This window comes from Cibotium barometz, chromosome 6 (assembly GCF_041138505.1).
Source record: "Cibotium barometz isolate CiBa-2024 chromosome 6, ASM4113850v1, whole genome shotgun sequence".
Lineage (NCBI taxonomy): Eukaryota > Viridiplantae > Streptophyta > Polypodiopsida > Cyatheales > Cibotiaceae > Cibotium > Cibotium barometz.
This window is the reverse complement of record NC_141051.1, coordinates 51,447,988-51,460,962: the sequence shown is the minus strand read 5'-3', so window position 1 is coordinate 51,460,962 and position 12,975 is coordinate 51,447,988.

Genomic DNA, 12,975 nt, shown 5'->3' with positions numbered 1-12,975 from the left:
AGGGCTCTCTGATGAAGGAGATTGTGTTTTGAAAAAAGAGCATGGCAAGGGTGGTGTGGGAAGCATAGGGAACTTTGAAGAGGTTTGTGTGAAAGGTAGAGGTGGTGATGTCTTCATCATAGATGTAGATGTTGGATTGGAGGAGGGTGAGCTAGAGGCTCCGGTGCTATAGCTTGAGGAGGCTAGAGGGTGGTTGGGGAGGGATGGTGAGGTTTGGAAGGTTGGTAACCGTATCCATCAGGATGTCAACCTTCTTCTCCTTTTCAAGGGTGACTTGTTCTTTTTGTGGCCTCGTTGTTGTCATGTAATTTGTTGTTCTAGCTGAGCAATAGTCTGATCCTTTGCTTCAATTACCCTTTAGAAATCCTTGCACTGCTCAAACATCCTATTGTTGTTGACTTCATCCATGAGTTGTTGCCTATTACTTGACATTGTTTTGGCCCTATGTAGTGCAGAAGTAGCTGGATGAGTTCCTCCTATGTTTGTACCCATACTACTCTGGCTCCCTTGACTTTCGTTTGCATCACCTCTAGGTCTCTTTGCAGGTAGTTCATCTTGGAGTTGGCTTCAAGAGCCTCCACTCTCATTGCATTCTTCTGAGTTTCTAGTTGGGCAATGTTGGCATGTGCCAAGAGGAGCGCTTGGGCTGCATCCACTTGCTCATTTTATCTAGCCATCAACTCAGTTATGTGACTAGCAAGGTTGGGGATCATAGAGGTAAAGGCTACAAGGAAGTCCGAGAGGCAGCCTAGGAGTTGAAGATGGCCCAAAAGAAGATTTCAACCAAGGTGAAATGGGCATCTTGTATCCACCTGTGTGTTTCAGTAATATTTGCACGGCTTCTTGTGAATATGTTTCCCTGAAAATGAAATGTGTGCTTTGCACTTCCTGGTACTTCCGTAGCCAAGGATGGGCCATTAGACTGGACGTGCTCCTTGGGGGTGTAGTTGCCACTTGCCCTAGCTGCTACCTGTTGTGTTGGTGTGTCCATCAGTTTGTCCTGATCCGTCCTTTGCTTCTTGGGTTGTGGGGGAGTCTAGAGGGGAAGGAGCATGTGGCGCATGTTGCGGAACATGCTTGTTCAAGGTGCTTAGAAACTAGTGTGATTAAACAATTAGGGGACCTCTTCCAACCCAACATCATAGTAAAGGACCTGAATGAGGAGCATGGATGCTCTAAACTTGTCAGTCAAGTTTGTGTAAATGTTGTGGAGCTCATGATGGAAGTGGTCGACCCAGTTCCACTAGTGATTCCTACTTGAGATAGGCAAGGGATAGGTTTCACTTGTTGTACATGTCTGTCCTTTTGAGGTTGGTAAACATGGTGAGGACCCTCACTAGGATAATGAGGGTAGTCCTAGAAATGTCTTCCACTTCACACTTGTTGATTGGGCCTTTGATGCTATCTTACACCCCATCCTTTATGCTCCCCTCAATTTCTGATAGGGTTATGTGGCTCTAGGCAAGTGGCGCAAGGCTTCACGAACAACATGATCAAGGACAATGTTAAGTCAACTACTGTAGAATCTTAGACTATGCCAGTATTGAGATATATGTCATAAGAGGAAATAAATCTAAAGCATGTGTTGAGGCCTAGCCCCCAAGTCAAAAGAGCTACCATCTCATCGATTCCGAGTCTATCCATGTGCTCCATGACTTCTAGCCATTTGGTGACCTGGTAGCACTCCTATGTGTGATAGGTGAGCTTGTGCTCCATTTTCTTCTCGGACTAGATTCTGCAATATGGATCATGTGGCCTCTAACTTCCCTAAGCTAATCCACTCCCAGTGGGGAGAAACTGGTGGCTGCCACTTGATACTCCAAGAGTTTGGGGACCTTTGTGGCCTTCCTCTTCTTGGTGGGTGTGAGCAACATTATGTCTGAGAACATCTCTGATTCCCCTGCAACTACAACTGCCATGATGATACTGGGGGAGACAGAGAGCAAAGAGGATGGATAAAATTTACAAGAGTTTAACTAGTTAGAGAGTGAATAGTGGAAAATGAGAGGGGGGCCTTCTTTATATAGCTTTTACCTTGGAATACGTATGTAGGTGGGTATGTACGTTCACAAACCACTCTTGAGAACATGCGTATGCAAAGCAACATATGCGCGTAACTCTGAACATGTATTTGCAACTCAGTAATGTACATGTGCAGATGTGAGTGTGCACTCGCAGATGTGAACGAGTACTTGCAGATAAAACATGAAAACGTGTGTGCACGATAAAACATGAAAACATGTGTGTGTAGATGTGAATGTGTGTATGCAGAAGAGAACGTGTGTGCACATCTTGTACAAGAAACGTTTTTAGAAATTTTTTATGCAATCAGACCCTTAATGAATATGCAAGTGTGGTGTTGGGCCGTGCCTGATGGAATTCCTTTATAGTAGTGTTCTGATCACTAGCAAATAAGGGCGATGGACCATACCATGGCCCACGTTTTCACCACCATGGACCACCATCCTGAGATGTACCTAGAAGGCTAGTAATTAGAGAACCTTTTTACATAAAGAGTATTAACTTCCTTACGGACTCTCCTTCACAAGTCTCCATCCCTCTGCTTTCTTCTATTTCTGCTTTCTTCTTTGCTCCATCTCAACTACTTTCCTCGACTCTCTTTTCTACTCGCTTTGATAGTTTTTATTGGTTTTTTTATTGGTATCCCTTTTTATGTGGCAAGGGTGAGGTACCTATTTTTAGCCCATTCAACAAGACTTGAGAGGGATGCCCCTTTAGCTGCATCATAAGCTTCTGAGTTTGATGTGGAAGGAATATCACGTTCTTGGTGTGGTCGGACATGGTCATGGGGCTCCATGAATTTCCTCAACTTTTGACGTACCCTTTGCTATGGTTACACATGGGGTTTCAGTGGTGTTGGTAGCTTTTGTTTGCCATTGACATCTCGCCTTGTACTTTTTGTTGTGGTGACTGAAGAGAATGGGAGTAATGTTGGTGTGAATTTAGGGACCCAAATTCTTTTGTTACTTCCATAATACCCTTGGGCAACTAGAAGAGTGTCAGTACCCACCATCTTTTGGTAGTGATCCTTCATTAGGCATCCCTCTTTGAATGGTTGGTTTTGATTGCACTACTTTAGGTAGCCATATAGTGTGTGACCTACATAGTACCTTGGGCTTCCAGAGTAACTCCTTTTTAACAAACCATGTTTTTGGTTTGGGTTTGGGGTTTGGTGTTTTGCAACGTGGTCTGGTTGGTGGCACGGCTTGTTGACTGGTGTATGCTAGACCTTCCTCTTTGCTATCTAGGTTCTTTTTTGCCCTTCATAATAAACTTGTTCCCGGAGCATTTTTTTTAGTACCCACCATTTGTCACCCTCATCATGGATACATTGGTGTTGCTGGTTATGATCCTACCAGGTTTTGATTCTGCAAGTTTGGAAATGTTAGCAGTATTGGTGTTAGTCATTTCTTGGAGAGGCCACTTGTGCCATGGGATTACTGACGATGAAGGCCAACCCTGCTTGGGCGAGGCTTTTGATGGATCTTTGTTACTTTCCCATGTAGCCAATTAAAGGATAAGCCACTCTTTTATTAGCATGGCCAGAGTGTGGGTTGCCTTTGGAAGATTGAGTTCTAGCACTTCTTTGATTAGAGAATGCTTCTCTAGTGTTGAGGTTTTCAAGGCAAAACAAGGAGCAATTCGTGAGTCCCAGTCTATTTGGCATTGGTTGTGCCCCATCCATCCTTGTCTAAAAAGCACTTATGCATGCATGGTACCTATGAGAATGACATAGAACTTCCCTTCCAAGGGGTTATTTCCAATGTGGAACATGGCAGTGAACGAACCCATGCATCTGGCTTTAAATGCATTTACTCCTTCCACTTGCGCTTTTGTGGGAGCGAACAACGATTTTTGTAGCATACACCAGGTCTCACGGGACATTAGGTTATGTAGGTTATGGCTAGCACCTGTGTCTCAAGCACCAGCTTCTGTTCTAGACCAATTTCCATGGTTGTGCCCAGCTAGAGTCTAGCGAGATTCACTTCCTAGTCTTCCTCTTCTTGATCAACGATTTGGACCATATTAATGGAGATGTTGCGGCGGTTGCGTAACTTGTCTTACCTAGCTTTAGCTTCGGGTTGGGAATCTCATTTTATTGTAGCCTTTCTTATTTTTTCTTCTTTCTTTTAGTGAATGTCCTTCAAAGCATTTGCAGCAATTGAAGGGCCATAGTAGCGTCTAAGTTTTCTAGCGTTGAAGAATCATCATCTCCACACCGTCAAGTGTTTCAATGCGTGCAGAGCCTTGAGATGTGAGTTCACACACTAGAAATGGTCACATTCCCTTGTACCTTAGCTTACACTTTTGGTTCTTTATGTTGTATATGAGGACCATGTTCCGACTTCTCTATCATTGTCTTTGAGCTTTTCATCATCAAACCATTGTTTGCACCTTAGCTTTTTGACTATCATTCTGCATACGACACGTGGTCTAGCTAATCCAAAATGTTCAAGCTCAAATAATCAAATCGGTCATGGCATTTCCTATTAACCTTTCCTTAACAGCAATTATTAAGCTTGGTACTAAGAATGCCATGGGCATGATGGCATTTGTTCCATATGTCAAGTTGAAAGGTGTAATTTGGATGGCTACTTTGTAGGCAGTCCTATAATCCCAGAGTAGTTGGTAACTTCTATTCCCAATCATTACAGGAGGCTTCAACTATCTTGGTCATGATAGCACAGATAATCTTATTGGTACTTTCATCCTGGCCATTTGGTCTGGCGGTAGTAGGGTGAGGATTTGTGGTTTACTACCATGAATTCACTCAGTAGGAACTCGGTCCAGCAAAGTCAATGCCACGATTGTAAAGACACCACATGATGCAAGGGCATTTTGTTACAGTTGTGAACCCCAATGAATAGCTGACATTCATTGTTGCAACCTTTTACAAATTCAAATGCATGTCCAAACAAAGTTGGCCACCACAAGCTTGCTCTAATAGAACTTTTTTTGCAGTGGTATTTGGTGAGAAATGTCCACAACGGAGTGGACTTGCTCAAGGACATCAACATATTCAAATTCCTGAGGACATCACCTCATGATCCCTTCTTGGCCTAACTTCTACAATTGCCTCGGCATCATGCTCTATCTCTATTAAGTGGTCTTTCTTGGGGAAGACTATTAGCCAAATACTAGACAATCTCTTCACCCCATTCTCAGACTCTGAGCCTCTTGGTTCTAGGTAGTTAGCATCCCCTCCTATTCCCTCTTCCTCCTCGAGTATTTCTATCAGGCTCAATTGGTTTTATGGGGGTCACCCAGGGGAATGGGTGGTTGTTGTGGCAACACTAGAGGTGGTAGGGGTAACTGTGGGCCTCTTAGCACTCCTCTTTGAGGCATGTACTGCCTAGGGTGAGGTGTGCTTTCAATCATGGGCCTCTCCTATGGTGCAAGCAAAGCCACATGGTGCGTGGTGAAGCTAGTAGCGGATGCTACCTCTAAGATTGACTCTTATAGCAATGAGGTTACCCATCCTCATGCAGTATGCACACCAAATTCCTCCTTGTCTTGGTCTTAGGTGGTAGTATTCCATGCTTGTGTGGTTAGCATGGTATATTGAAACACTAGACCAACTCACATCTAGGGTATAGACGCAATTGACCTATGTTGTCTTTTCTTACCCCACCCTTCCACTACTCGGTCACTTGCTACTTGAGCGTGGCCACTAGGTCTTCTATGGCCAATGTAACCTATGGCTCTTTCCCTTTGTCACCGATCTTTGCACTGTGTTAAAAGATGCTTTGGATGGGATTCCTTCAAGGATATTCCTTGAAGATGTTTCCATGAAGTTACCATCAAAGTATGTGGCACTTCTATAGCTTGGCTCAAAGTTTTTATGTCTTTCAGAGTATAAGGCATTATGCAATGTCGAATCAAGGATCCCTTCCAAGAATTTCCTAGTTAGTTGTTTATCAAAGAATTTCCTAGTTAGTTGTCAAAGAATTTATCATTGTCAAAACATCGAGAGTGAAGGTATCTCACTCTATTAATGTAGTCTCTGATGGATTCTTTCTTTTGCTAAATGACATGGTAAAGTTGATTGACTAGGTTCCATCAAGTTCCCTAGTGAGAATACCCAATTGTGAAAGCAGTCTTTAGGGTGTCAAAGCCAGCCTTATCTTCTGGTTTCAACGATTGGAACCACTGACCCGCCTTCCCTTCCATGGTGAGGCCCAAGGCACACACCTTTACCAAGTCATCAAGCCGACTACATGTATCACACATTTGATCAAACACTTCCAAGTGTGTAATGGGATCTCTAGTCCCATTGAACTTTGGCATCAATTTTATCAGGTTTGATTGTATTTTGATAACTAGGGTTTGTTCCAACTGCAGAGCTGGAGGTTGGAGTTTTGTCATCGACACACTACTTTGGTGTTTCATATGTCTCAGCTCTTTTTTGACATATCTTTTTCATGATAAGCTATTTTTAGCCTATGATGCAGATGCTAGTGCTTCATGAAGATTCTTATGTTTCACTCCTTGCTCTTGGATTGTGGATATCCTTATTTATTCATGGTTCCATATCGTATGATATAGCATGGCCTTACATGTACCTCATGGGATTTTAGTTCTGGCATACCTTGGCCTTTATGTGGGTTCACTTGGCATCTGACCCACCGAGTGTACCAGGAGTTAGTAGACACATTACTCATATATTAGCTTAGGCATTAGCATGGATATTTGCATTATTATATGGTGATTAGAACTTAGGCAAATACACCCATGCATATGCACCTTTCATATTTCACCTTTCCACATTGCATACCTCTTCGTACTATCTCGCATGTATTTTGACAAGCAATGAATCAAGAATGAAGAAGCTTCAATGGAAATCACTGTTTGCAATGAAGCTTCAATCGAAATCACTGTGTTTGTAATTAATTCTTTGTTAAAGTTTTTCCATTAACATATCATATTGAATTTTGAGCTTTGACTCTAGCTCAAAATCGGGAGATGATGCTGAACGAAAACCCCAAACAAGACTAGTCAGGCTCCAAAACCCAACAGCAGCAAAAGTCTTCATCCTGCAAAGTAAGGGAACACAAAATAGCAAGGAGAGATTCTTAGAGCAACTCAAGTGGTCAGTAGGATCAAGGCTCAAAATCTAAGAAAACACTTGAGGAGGAGAAGGCAATGAAGGCATTACTAGAGGTTATCTGTAGCCAAATTAGAAAAAGCAGTAGCAGGAAGCGAACCGATGTTTCTTTTGCCATCAAGTGGACCATGGTAAGGACTACACCAAGTGATAGACTGAGAAAGTTGCCAAGGCATTGTCCTCTACAGTGGTGGCCAACTGCTAAACCTACACCTACACCTCCAAGCTCGATTTCTAATGTCGTTCAACTTTTGTCCACTTTGAATCCAGTGCCTCCCATGGTATTTGGTGATAAGCAGGAGGGTGAGGCTAAGGGGAAGACAAAATTTCTCATGATCCATGCCCATGGCATAGAAAAGGGACAACAATTCATTGTCTTTTTCGACATGTGTAGCTCTAAGGATGCCATCTCTTCACAATTGGTCACTAAGACGGGATGTACCTTAGTATCACACCATGTCGTTGTGGATGATTTTACACCTATCTCCACATGCACATCACGTATAAAGCTCTGCAGTTTCAATTCCATGTTCAATAGGTCACACTTTAACAGGACTTCATTGTTTCACCACTCTTTGGTTGTGACATAATTCTCGGCATCCACTCGTTTCAGGAGTTTGTAACCATCCCTGATTGGCAGCAGGATGCCTTCACTATTGTTGACGGTCTACCTGAGCCTGTCATAATTTGTGGGGATAGAAGCATTCTTGGAATGTCACTCATTTCTCATCTCCAAGCCCAACAAGCAACCACAAAAGGAGATAAGTGTGCATTGATATATGTCCGCAAATCAACAGTCCATTGTTCAAATAGCAAACCCTTTAAAGCAACGGTTGGCAGCAGGTCTCCTTTCGCAGTTTCAAGACATCATCTTAAGGGATGAACTCTCATTCAAGCTCCCACCCATTCATCCTAAGGATCATCGGATTAAGTTGGCCCCAGGGATTGAGCCTCCCAATAAGTTTTCCCATCATATGTCGAAGACATTGGAGAGCGAGCTTGAACAATAGTTGTCCCAATTACTCGAGGATGAATTTATCTAATTATCATCCTAGCCATTTGTTGCACCCATATTATTTGTCTAGAAGAAAGATAAGACCACGCATTTATGTATGGAGTACAAGGCACTTAATAAGCTCACCATCAAGAATAAGTTCCCAATGCCCAAGATCAAGTACATTCTGTAGCGTCTCAATGGTGCAAAATATTTTTCCAAGATAGATCTCAAGAGTGGCTACCATCACGTGTAGATCTTTAAGGCCAACATCCCAAAGACGCCTTTCAGGACCAAGCATGGCCATTATGAGTTTGAGGTGATGTCATTTGGCCTCACCAATGCACCAACGTGAGTGGGATGTGGAGAAAGTCTTGCAACTTATGCGGGACAATGAGCTCTAAATAAGGACAAGAAGTGCACATCTGGACTATTAGAAGTTCATTACCTGGAATATGTTATCAATGCTTCTGGTATCTACCTTGAACCTGAAAAGGTGCAAGCTATACTCAATTTGAATATTCCCAAGATTGTTCAAAAAATCAAGTCCCTTTCCAATCCTACAGTACACATATGGACAACTTTTCTGACCTTGCTCAAGGGTTTGAAGATGAGTTGCCAGAAAGCTTTTAAAGGCATTTCACGCATTGAAGAAAGTGACATCAGAACACCAGTTCTTAAGCTGGCATCATGGGAGGACTCATTCGAGGTTATTACCAACGCTAGCAATCTTACCATTGGAGTTGTTTTACACCAAGATGGCAGACCACTAGCTTATTACAACCGGAAGTTGAATGTAGCTAAAAAGAACTATTCGGTAAGGAGCTATTCGGGGTGATCACAACACTTGAGCATTGGGAGCCTTTCCTTTATGGGAGGGAGTTCACAGTGAAGACAGATCACTAGGCACTTAAATGGTTACAAACCATGCCTCCAAGCTCTCTTTCCAAAGCTTTGGCCCATAAAGAAGTTTGGTGATGTCTTCATGAAGTTGGAGTTACCAAATAGTTGAACTATGCATAACATCTTCCACGTCTCATGGTTGAAGCCTTATGTTGGACCATCTTTGCAAGCAGTTCCGAATGAGCAACAGCTTGAAGTTGGTTGACAAAGAAGAAGTAATCGATCTCAAGCTAAGTATTTTTCCAAGATAGATCTAAAGAGAGGCTACCACTAGGTTCGGATCTTTGAGGCCAACATCCCAAAGATGGCTTTCCGAACTGAGCGTGGCCATTATGAGTTTGTGGTGATGCCATTCGAACTCGCCAATGATGTTCAGTAAGATGATGTCTCGGGTATTCTTGGAGCTCATTGAAAAGTGTGTATTCATCTTTTTGGATGACATACGTACTTTTTTTACCACTGCAGACCAGCATGAGCGGGATGTGGAGAAAATCTTTCAACTTTTGCAAGAAAATGAGCTCTACATCAATGAGAAGAAGAGTGCATCTAGACTATTATTAGATCATTACCTAGGAGATGTTATCAATGCTTCCAGTATTCGCCTTGACCATGAAAAGATGCAAGCTATACTCGATTGGGATTTTCCCAAGACTATTTAGAAAATCAAGCCATTTGTAGGTCATTGCCAAGCCTATCGTACACATATAGACAAGCCTCTCGTAGATCTGCTCAAGGGGGTCAAGACACGCTGCAAGAAAGTGTCCACCACGAACAAGGCTCTAAAGTCATCACAAATTGAAGAACGTGGCCTTCAAAGCACCAGTTCTTAAGTTGGCATCGTGGGATGAGCCATTCGAGGTTATCACCCAACACTCGCAATTTTGCCATTAGAGTTGTTTTACAGGCAAGATAGCCGACCACTGGCCTATTACAACCAAAAGTTAAACATAGCCAAAAAGGACTATTCGGTATATGACAAGTAGCTATTGGGGGTAATCACAACACTCAAAGCATTGGAAGCCTTCCCATTATGGGAGGGAGTTCTCAGTGAAGTTCTTAGCTTCTTCATGGTTGACCACTCTTCTCAAAACACCATTAGTACCTTGTCTATACAAGACTTCATTCAACATAATGTAGTTTTTCACCCACCAGGCACTTTAATTTACAGGCCATGCCTACTGCCCAATGGAGTGATAGGCAAGCTAGGTGAAGTCAACTTTTCCAACAGTTGATGATGCTCTTAGTCAGAAGACTACCATTCAAACCATGCGCCCATCATCAAGTTTGGTAGGACGAAATGTCACACACGCGCGCGTGGACATGACTAATACCATAGCTAATCCCTAATTAGGCAACAGCTTTGGGATACATAACAAGCCCACCAATCAGCTAAGTCACGAGCATCAAACAGACAAAGTCAATAACATTTAATAATATTATATGGATTTTGTGCTTATTTATGTTGGGCGACGATAGTCAGCTTGCTACAGGAGCAACCTAGGAGCTATAAATAGCAAGTCATTAGATCTACTAGTCTTTTGGTCTAGAACTCAGTCCTCTTTTCGAAGGCCAAAGGCCATGGAAGTTGTAAAGATTAAACATCTTTTTGTACCATATCAAAATACTGAAAAATACAAGTTTATCTCTCTTTTCTCTGTTATCTTAACAATTGCTATTGCATTAGTGTTCCTATTCAATAGGCTTAGGACTAGATCAAGTACAGCAAGGCTTTCACACATGCAACATCTACACCACACAACAAGCCAACAAGTCTAGACGAGATGTCAACTACAAGGAGGAAGTTTGAGTATTTCTCTGAATCATGAACAACGATTAACGCAAGTGGGTAAACAATGTCCCATGCTCTCTTTCGGAAACTTTGGCCATTTCCTATCGTGAAGAAGCTCAATGAGGTCTCCATGAAGTTGAAGTTACCAGACAATTGGACTATGCATGATGTCTTCCATGTCTCATGGTTGAAGCCTTATGTTCGACCATCTTTGTAAGAAGTTCCAGATGAGTAGTAGCCTGAAGTAATTGATAAGACAGAAGTAATCAAGCCCGAGTGGATTCTCTTCTACAAGTGAAAGCATGGCTCCCATCGAAGACTGACAATTCTACACCAAGTTTAAGCGCCAAGGCACTCACACGAAGCCGTTTAGCTCCACGAGGAGTTTTTCCAAAAGTACCCACAAATATTGGCGAACTACTTGGAAGGCATGCACCTGCTGCCAAGCTAAGCAAGAGGAATATCACATGCACCCATGCACAGAGGTGCTATGTAACACACCGACTCATCATTAGTGCTATACTTGTGTATATCATTAGTATCTTTTAACGCGATTATTTGTTGTATGTCGTGACCCCATTGTGAGCCCTAGTCCAAGGACATGTTACGCACGAGCTACACAGGTCCTTTCAAGCCTTAGATCTTAAGTGTCTCTCACTTAACCCACTTGTAGAACAGAGCACACTGATCATCCTAGCACATGAACATATAACAAGCATATAGAAGCATGTAAAGCATAAGGCATAGACTTGACTTATGGCCAGCCTAAGTGCCTTGCACATGGGCAAACCATGGCCCACCAAAGGGGGCCAACCAAGGGCCACCAATAGCCGCCAAAGGGGCAAGCTTGAGCCTTGGCATGGGGGCCAGCCAAAGGCCAACCCATTGCCCAGTTGGCCAGCCCATCGGCCATCAGACCAAGCACACGTAAAAAAGTGATGGCATAAATGACTATTTTCAGCAGTCATGAGCAATATTTTAATGGGCCGACAGCATGAAGAGAAATCCGATCAGCATCAAGGTGTTAATATAGAAGGCGCCTTGTCATGTGCATGAATATGCCATGGACATCTCAGAGATTCTCCAGCAGAGGTAACCAAAAAAAGACCATTAGAGCCAGGGTTATGGAGCACAGAGTGCAGATTGGCTAGAGGGGACTTGGAGAATACCAGGATGCTGTCGGCTGCATGAAAAGGTTACTGTCGGCTACTTCCAGGAGGGGTCGGCCGTACCAGAAACCAAGGCGGCTGCAAATAATAGCATGTTGGGATTTATTAGCCAGTCAGCTGGCCGACTGCTGGTCGACCACCACTTCTCTTTCCCAAGGGCCTATAAAAGGCACTCAAGGCTCATCATTCTTTTCATTCAATCCCCTAGGGATTGGGTCGGTAGGAGTCCTATAGTAGGACCAGATTTTTGGGTGTTTACACCTTTTTATGAAGGCAGCCTAGGGCTGTAGCAAAGTACCCTTTTTGAACATATGAAATATACTGAATTTCCAGCACATCTCTCTCTCTCTCGCTCTACTCTCTCTCTATATCTGCGTTTTGCATCAAATGGTTTTCCAGTAGTGTTTAGGGCTGAAAGAAGACCCCCAGAGCTTCCGCGTGTTACATTGGTATCAGAGCATCGGGCTCAGCAAAGCTAAACACTGACTCAGTCCCATATGATGGTGTACAGGTCCAAGGTACAGGAAAGTACACGGATACGAAGCCCAAGGCAAGGAGCACAGAACCGGGAAGAACTCCCAGGAGGTTTGTTGGTGGTGTTCCACAGTGCCAAAGAAGATGGCAATCCTGTGAGCCAGATAGGTTCTCGGGCAACGGTCCCAAGGGAGGTTATCCTCCAAGGGGTGATGTGAGAGTGCCAGACTCATTTCTTAGGAATGAAGACCAAGATAGTGTTCAGAGTTAGGGCAGGAATGGATTGCCAGGGATGGATGGATGACAGAGGGATTCCGGAAATAGAGTAGGATGATGACAGCCATCCAAGAATAGGTTGGAATCCCGTCATCAAGTATAGCAGAGGGGGATGTCATGTGCATGAATATGCCATGGACATTCTCAGAGATTCTCCAGCAGAGGTAACCAAAAAACGACCATTAGAGCCAGGGTTATGGAGCACAGAGTGCAGATTGGCTAGAGGGGACTTGGAGAATACCAG